Source organism: Triturus cristatus, chromosome 5_1, assembly GCF_964204655.1.
Source record: "Triturus cristatus chromosome 5_1, aTriCri1.1, whole genome shotgun sequence".
Lineage (NCBI taxonomy): Eukaryota > Metazoa > Chordata > Amphibia > Caudata > Salamandridae > Triturus > Triturus cristatus.
In genome coordinates this window covers 31129583-31135794 of record NC_140587.1, presented here as the reverse complement: position 1 = coordinate 31135794, position 6212 = coordinate 31129583, and the positions used below count along the sequence as shown (strand labels likewise).

General features: G+C 49.0%; 1 protein-coding gene across 1 annotated transcript in view; it reads left to right on the top strand.

Annotated features, from left to right (window-relative positions):
* Positions 1-3847: 3847 nt before the first annotated feature.
* LOC146830008 (uncharacterized) overlaps positions 3848-6212 on the top strand; it is a 230987-nt gene continuing 228622 nt past the window's right edge. The window contains exon 1 of the mRNA XM_085604242.1: positions 3848-3906. The gene's annotated coding sequence lies outside the window, so the exon portion shown is untranslated. The remainder of the gene's footprint in view (positions 3907-6212) is intronic.

Below are 6212 nucleotides of genomic sequence, written 5' to 3'. Positions count from 1 at the left end.
ACCATACTACGCATCCTGACCATCATCGCCTAACAGGCCTATGGCACCAACATAGCGGATAACCAACATCCCACCACAAACCAAGCTGCTGGATTGGCTGCACCTGTTGGCCCCTGTCACACCCCAAACAACACCCGCCAGAGTCGGAGGAGTCTCACAGTCAGCCACATCCAAGTACACCACAACAGTTCTGGACATCATCATCACCCTGGTACCCCAGTCCCCATATGTCCAACACAATGTGCATGATCTGCTGGAGACCAAGCAAGGACCATACGCCATAGCAGGATGCACGCACGTGTTGGGGGCAATCCACAGCACACATGTCCCACCTGGGCCCCCTGGTGACACTTCACGCAATCACCGCAACAGGAAGCACACATCTCACAACAATGTGCAGGCAACAACAGAACACCATGGAACCTCAAACAATGTCGCCTCTAAATACCCAGCCACTGTGCACAGGCCTGCTTTAGTTCTTTCTCGCTGACTTACTCTACTGCCGCCTTCGGACTACTCTTCAGCCCAGTTGGTGACATGTGCGAAAATGTGTCCAGATTCATGAATGGCAGTCACCCCAAATCTGGGTCAGCGGCCACAGCACCACACCCACCCCGATCAGTGAGGCATAGTTCCATATGGGCTATTAGCGACACGTGGTGCCACTAACCCTGTTCATCACCAGCCTGGGACACTTGGTGCCACTAACCCTGTTCAGTGCCAGCCGGCGACATGTGGTGCCACAGTCACAAAGGTGAGGGAACACGTGGTGCCACTGAACCTGAACTACGCAGGCCAGTGGGGCCATCCAACCTAAGCCTGCAACACTCGGTGAATGGCCCGTGCTGACCGCTGCCTCCGGCCTACACTGCGGTCCAGTAGGTCACAGACTCTTCATTTTTTATTGGCTGAGTTCATATCAGTGTACGGGCATCATTGCAGACTGCATCCCCTCTCATCTCCGGTGCCACTAAGTCTGTTCCCCGACAATCATGGACACTCTCTGGTCGAACTTTGGTGTCGTCTGAGTCTATGGACCATGGAGCTGTTTTCATCCCCATGTAGCTGATGCCGAATTGGAGGTGGCAACGAGGCTGTCGCATTCCACTCCTCCATTTGCTACTTCAGGATAAAATCAAACCTTTCGGTGTCATGCCCTGGAGGACACCTTCTACTGTCCCCCGATACCCTCCGCAACATACACCTCGGACATTGATCGTGACCCAGTCAGGTTGCATGGCCCATCTAACTGCACCGCAAGTCACCGTCCCATGGCTGGGGGCCTGTGCCAGCCGCTGTGCATCCGGGACCACTAACTCTGTGCTGGTCAGGTCCGGGACCCCTTCATCTGAGAAATTGGATGGCCCCTGAAGTTTTGGCCTTGGGGTCAACAACACCATTTCTCTGTGGCCCTGCGCTGTAGGCAGCCTCCAGGCCCAGCAGGGCTCACACACCAAATCGAGTCTGGACCGGCCCGGACGTGGCATCACTGCAGGAGGTACCCACCACCACCGCAAGGACCACCTCCAACAGCTATCGGCCATAGTCAACACGGTGTTACTGACAGACTTACGGAGTTGCTCAGACCTGTTGTGGATGTCGTCATCGGCCTGATAACCTGCTCAGCACTCCAGGTGACAGTGACTCAGTGCACCACAAGCCATTGTCTGTTACTGATTGACATTTGTGCTGTGCAGATGTTGCGCTGCAATGTCACCTCATGCAGTGGGGAAGGGACTATGATGAGGAAGATGTGTCATGTGTGCGTACGGGAGATGGCACAGACAATGGGAGGGCAGGAGGCAACATCCCCAAGGCAGGAATGCAGACTGGAGGTGGTAGTTGAGCCACACACCCAAAACCATTACTGGGCATTGCGCTGTGGACTGTGTCACCTCAGGCAGTGTGGGACACCAGGGACGTTGATGAGGAAGTTGATGCAGGTGTAGCACACCCCACTGCATTTGCATCAGGACTAACACGAAGGGGCACAAACCTAGCATTTCCTTCACATGAGTGCGCTCATCTCTAGTGCCCCTACCTCAGTACACTGCAACTCACGGAACCTCCTGACCGAATTTTGGTTGACCTCTGTCCTTACTCTGGCTTCCTCCATGTTGCTGTGCAATTGACTCTGTCATGCATGTGTTTGCTATTTCTGTTGCTCTGGTGTCCAATGTTCAAATTGTTGCCAGCACCAAGCATCCCGTGCGGGCTGGCTTACACTCAATCCACACACATCCAGCACAGGCGTCACTGAACATGTGGCCCTGCCAATAAAGGGGCCGGACGCATGTGCCCGTAGCCAGTTCTACATTATGTCTACATGTGTCCCTGTGGTCTTGTTATATGCATGAGGGCCCTGGAACCAAGGACATTACATTGTGCTGTGTACATCAGATGCAGACATGTCACCGCAGGCAGCGGTTTGGAGCTTGGACATGTGGCTATGTCGTCACCTACTCAAATAGTATGGGGAGTGTCCAGGGCCATCATACGCAGAGCCAACATGGCTGTGTGACTGCTATTTGCGCACCCTTGGGCGTGGTTCTGTACTGTGAATGTGCATCTGCATGTGTCTCAATGGCAGTGTGGGTCTCCTTTGTGGGATGTGGGTGGTCCCTGAGGGTGATAGACACCTACGTATGTGTTCTGGTTTCTTTATCCTACTTGTCACTAAAAGAGGCACAAATTGTGTATTGATATGTCACACTTAGGCACAGTAAAAAGCCAAAAATGTGACACGTCATCAAAGTGAAACCTTGTCAGCTGTGCATGTTGTGGGCCCTGCAGGGGTCTGTGCTGTGTCACTGCTGTTGCTGTGCATGGTGTGAGCCCTGCAGGGGGTCTGTGCTGTGTCACTGCTGGTGCTGTGCATGTTGTGAGCCCTGCAGGGGTCTGTGCTGTGTCGCTGCTGGTGCTGTGCATGTTGTGAGCCCTTCAGGGGTCTGTGCTATGTCACTGATGGTGCTGTGCATGTTGCGAGCCCTGCAGGGGGTCTGTGCTGTGTCACTGATGGTGCTGTGCATGTTGGGAGCCCTGCAGGGGGTCTGTGCTGTGTCACTGCTGCTGCTGTGCATGGTGTGAGCCCTGCAGGGGGTCTGTGCTGTGTCACTGCTGGTGCTGTGCATGGTGTGAGCCCTGCAGGGGGTCTGTGCTGTGTCACTGCTGGTGCTGTGCATGTTGTGAGCCCTGGAGGGGGTCTGTGCTGTGTCACTGCTGGTGCTGTGCATGTTGTAAGCCTGCAGGGGGTCTGTGCCGTGTCACTGCTGGTGTTGTGCGTCTCTATGGTTTCCAGCTCATTAAAGACAATGGGCAGTAACCGAGGCGCCTGACGAGGCGGGTAACCACTCCGGGGTAGCTTGTTTCCATTGAGATTAGGATACAATAGTTGTTTCCCTTTGCTAACACTTTTCTTTCACGTTTAATGTCACGCACAACAGTAAAGTGAAACGGTGTCAGCCGTGCATGCTGTGAGCCCTGCAGGGGTCTGTGCTGTGTCACTGTTGGTGTTGTGAGTCTCTATGGTTTCCAGCTCATTAAAGACAATGATCAGTAACCGAGGCGCCTGGAGCACTGCTGACGAAGGACTAACCGCTCCCGGTCACCTGTTTCCATCGAGGATAGTGCAGATATTACCAGTTTCACTTTCCTTCTACGTTTTAAAGTGCCTACATTGACACCTACCTGGTCAGAGACAACCGAGATAATGTGTGGATATCTGCCTCCCCCGTGAGGCACAAGAGGGTACTTCAATTTCATTTACCTGCTTTTGGTTACAGGGCGGGGCTATGAGTGGTAGTGTGTGTATGTATGTACCTGATGTCATTGAGTGTCTTCCGCCAGTAAGTACCTGCTGGCAAGGAGTCACGGCAGCAGAGCCGGAGCTGCGAGGGGCTGCAGCGGGTGAGCCGTGTACATTCTTTACAGTCTAATTCAGACTTCTAAGGGCTACGTGATGGTGTGTTGGGGCAGAGGACCGGTTCGCTCATGAGTTATGTTATGGCAGGCGAGTGTTGTACGGTCGGGGGTCACATGTGGGTGTGTCTAGACTAGTCCTGTCATACAGTCTTGCAGGGTGGTGAAATGCGGATAGTGTAGGGGCCAGCTGAAGGTTTGCTCTGAACCATGGACAGGTTATTAAGGCATTTTTTGGTCTATGCTGTCTGCTGTAAAGGACCATAGCGGTTTGTGTGAATGTGCAGCTGAATATTAACGTGCACGTTGTGTCCACTGCCTATTTCTTTCTTTCTACCTCCATCTCTCTCTTTCTTTCTTTCATTCTCTCTTTCTTTCTTTCTTTCTTTCTTTCTCTCTTTCTTTCTCCCTCCCTCTCTCTCTTTCTTTCTTTCATTCTCTCTTTTTTTCTCTCTTTCCTTCTCTCTTTCTCTCTTTCTCTCTCTCTTTCTTTCTCTCTTTCTTTCTTTCTTTCTCTCTTTCTTTCTCTCTTTCTCTCTCTCTTTCTTTCTTTCTCTGTTTCTTTCTCTCTCTCTTTCTCTTTCTTTCTTTCTTTCTTTCTTTCTTACTTTCTTTCTTTCTTTCTTTCTGTCTCTTACTTTCTTTCACTCGAAGCAGGGCGATTCAGGTATTGAAGCAGTCAATCAAATAGTCTAAAAGTAAGATAGAAAATCACAACAACCAAGCCACCTGGACAAAGTGATGTAAGGTAGTGAAAACAACACAGTTAGTTGGAACACCTTTTGCCCTGCCAGCACTACCAACAACATCACTAGCACAACTACTGACCATCACACACCTGCATGTGTGATAACTCAGACTATTCCTCTAATATCCCTCCCAATCTATAGAGATGGCTTAGGCGGCAGCTATTAGTAACTTTTTATGTATATTAAATTAATAATCAACTGTTGTGCTCATCTTTAAATTAGACAAACTACCACCATGTGGAAACTGTCATTAGTGTCGGTGTTAACAATTAAGTGCCGGTCTCGAGCACCACAAAACACCACCCCAAAGTACTTCATACATATATATCAGTTGTATGTGTTAAAACCATAAATAAATAAAGCTCCCACTGAATTATTGATATACAAAGATTATATCCCGCATTAATGCTTTACACCCTGTTCATATTGGAAACAAGCACTGATAGGGGTAGACGTGGAAGGGAAACTTTTTATAACAGGACTATGTGCTGTTCGGGGGCGGACGGGCAGACAAGGGGCCTCTGTTAATCATGTGCTGCCATTGCCATGGCCACTACACAGTACACAGATTCCACCATGGTACTCCACAATCTGAAATAAGAATTGACAGGCTGCAAACAGTGTCTGATTCTAAGTCTGATTGCCCAAGTTTCTGTAAGAGTTAGAGGTTTGCAGAGAATTGTGGGTAAGAAAACTTCCCGGGATCCATACAAGTCACACCGCCCTGGACTACCTGGTTGTCTAATTTTCAAAACTCTCTATGGTTTGTATATTTGCATGGGTGGTGCCACACCACGGTCTGAAATACAGCAGAAACCCATATTGCTTATCTCTCAATGTATCGATTTAGGGCCTCTTGATCCACCACACAAGTGGGGTACTGTTCCTATCAGGAGACATTTGGGAACCCAGGGTGGTAGAAAATGTGTGGCTCCCCGCAACTTCCAGAATTTTCCATCAAAGAAATGTGATAAATATGTGTGTTTCTTACAGAAGTTTCACATTGTAAAAACCTTTGGGTAAAACTACTGTTGGGTGGCAAGCAAGTCATCCACCCCTGAACTCCCCTGGTTGTCTAGTTTTTTAACAAATGTGACTGGATCCAAGATGGTATTTGTGAGTGTACTGCATGATAAAGCTACCAAGCCATATCATATAGTACGCCCAAGTCCTAACAATGTTGTACAATGCAACAATTTGTTAATAGCATTACATTTTTATTTTGTGATTTCAAAATACAATCATACTGGTTTGGCAAAATTCCACTTATTTTATCACTTGGTATAGCACCCAAATAAAGAAATAACCACATGAAAGATGATCCATCAACTTTTCCTTTCACTGTTTGCCAGTAAATTTTTGCCTTGTGTGACCCCAAAGAGGGTTAACCCATTCATTCAGGGTCGACTAAATACATCTCTTATATTTTTGGGAAATGTGTGTTTTCTCTTGGGGGGCTTCAATCGCCCCCAGGGAAAACACACATCAATTTGTCTGGAGGGATGAACCCCTGACATTTAAAAATATATATTTCTCTTCACTTAC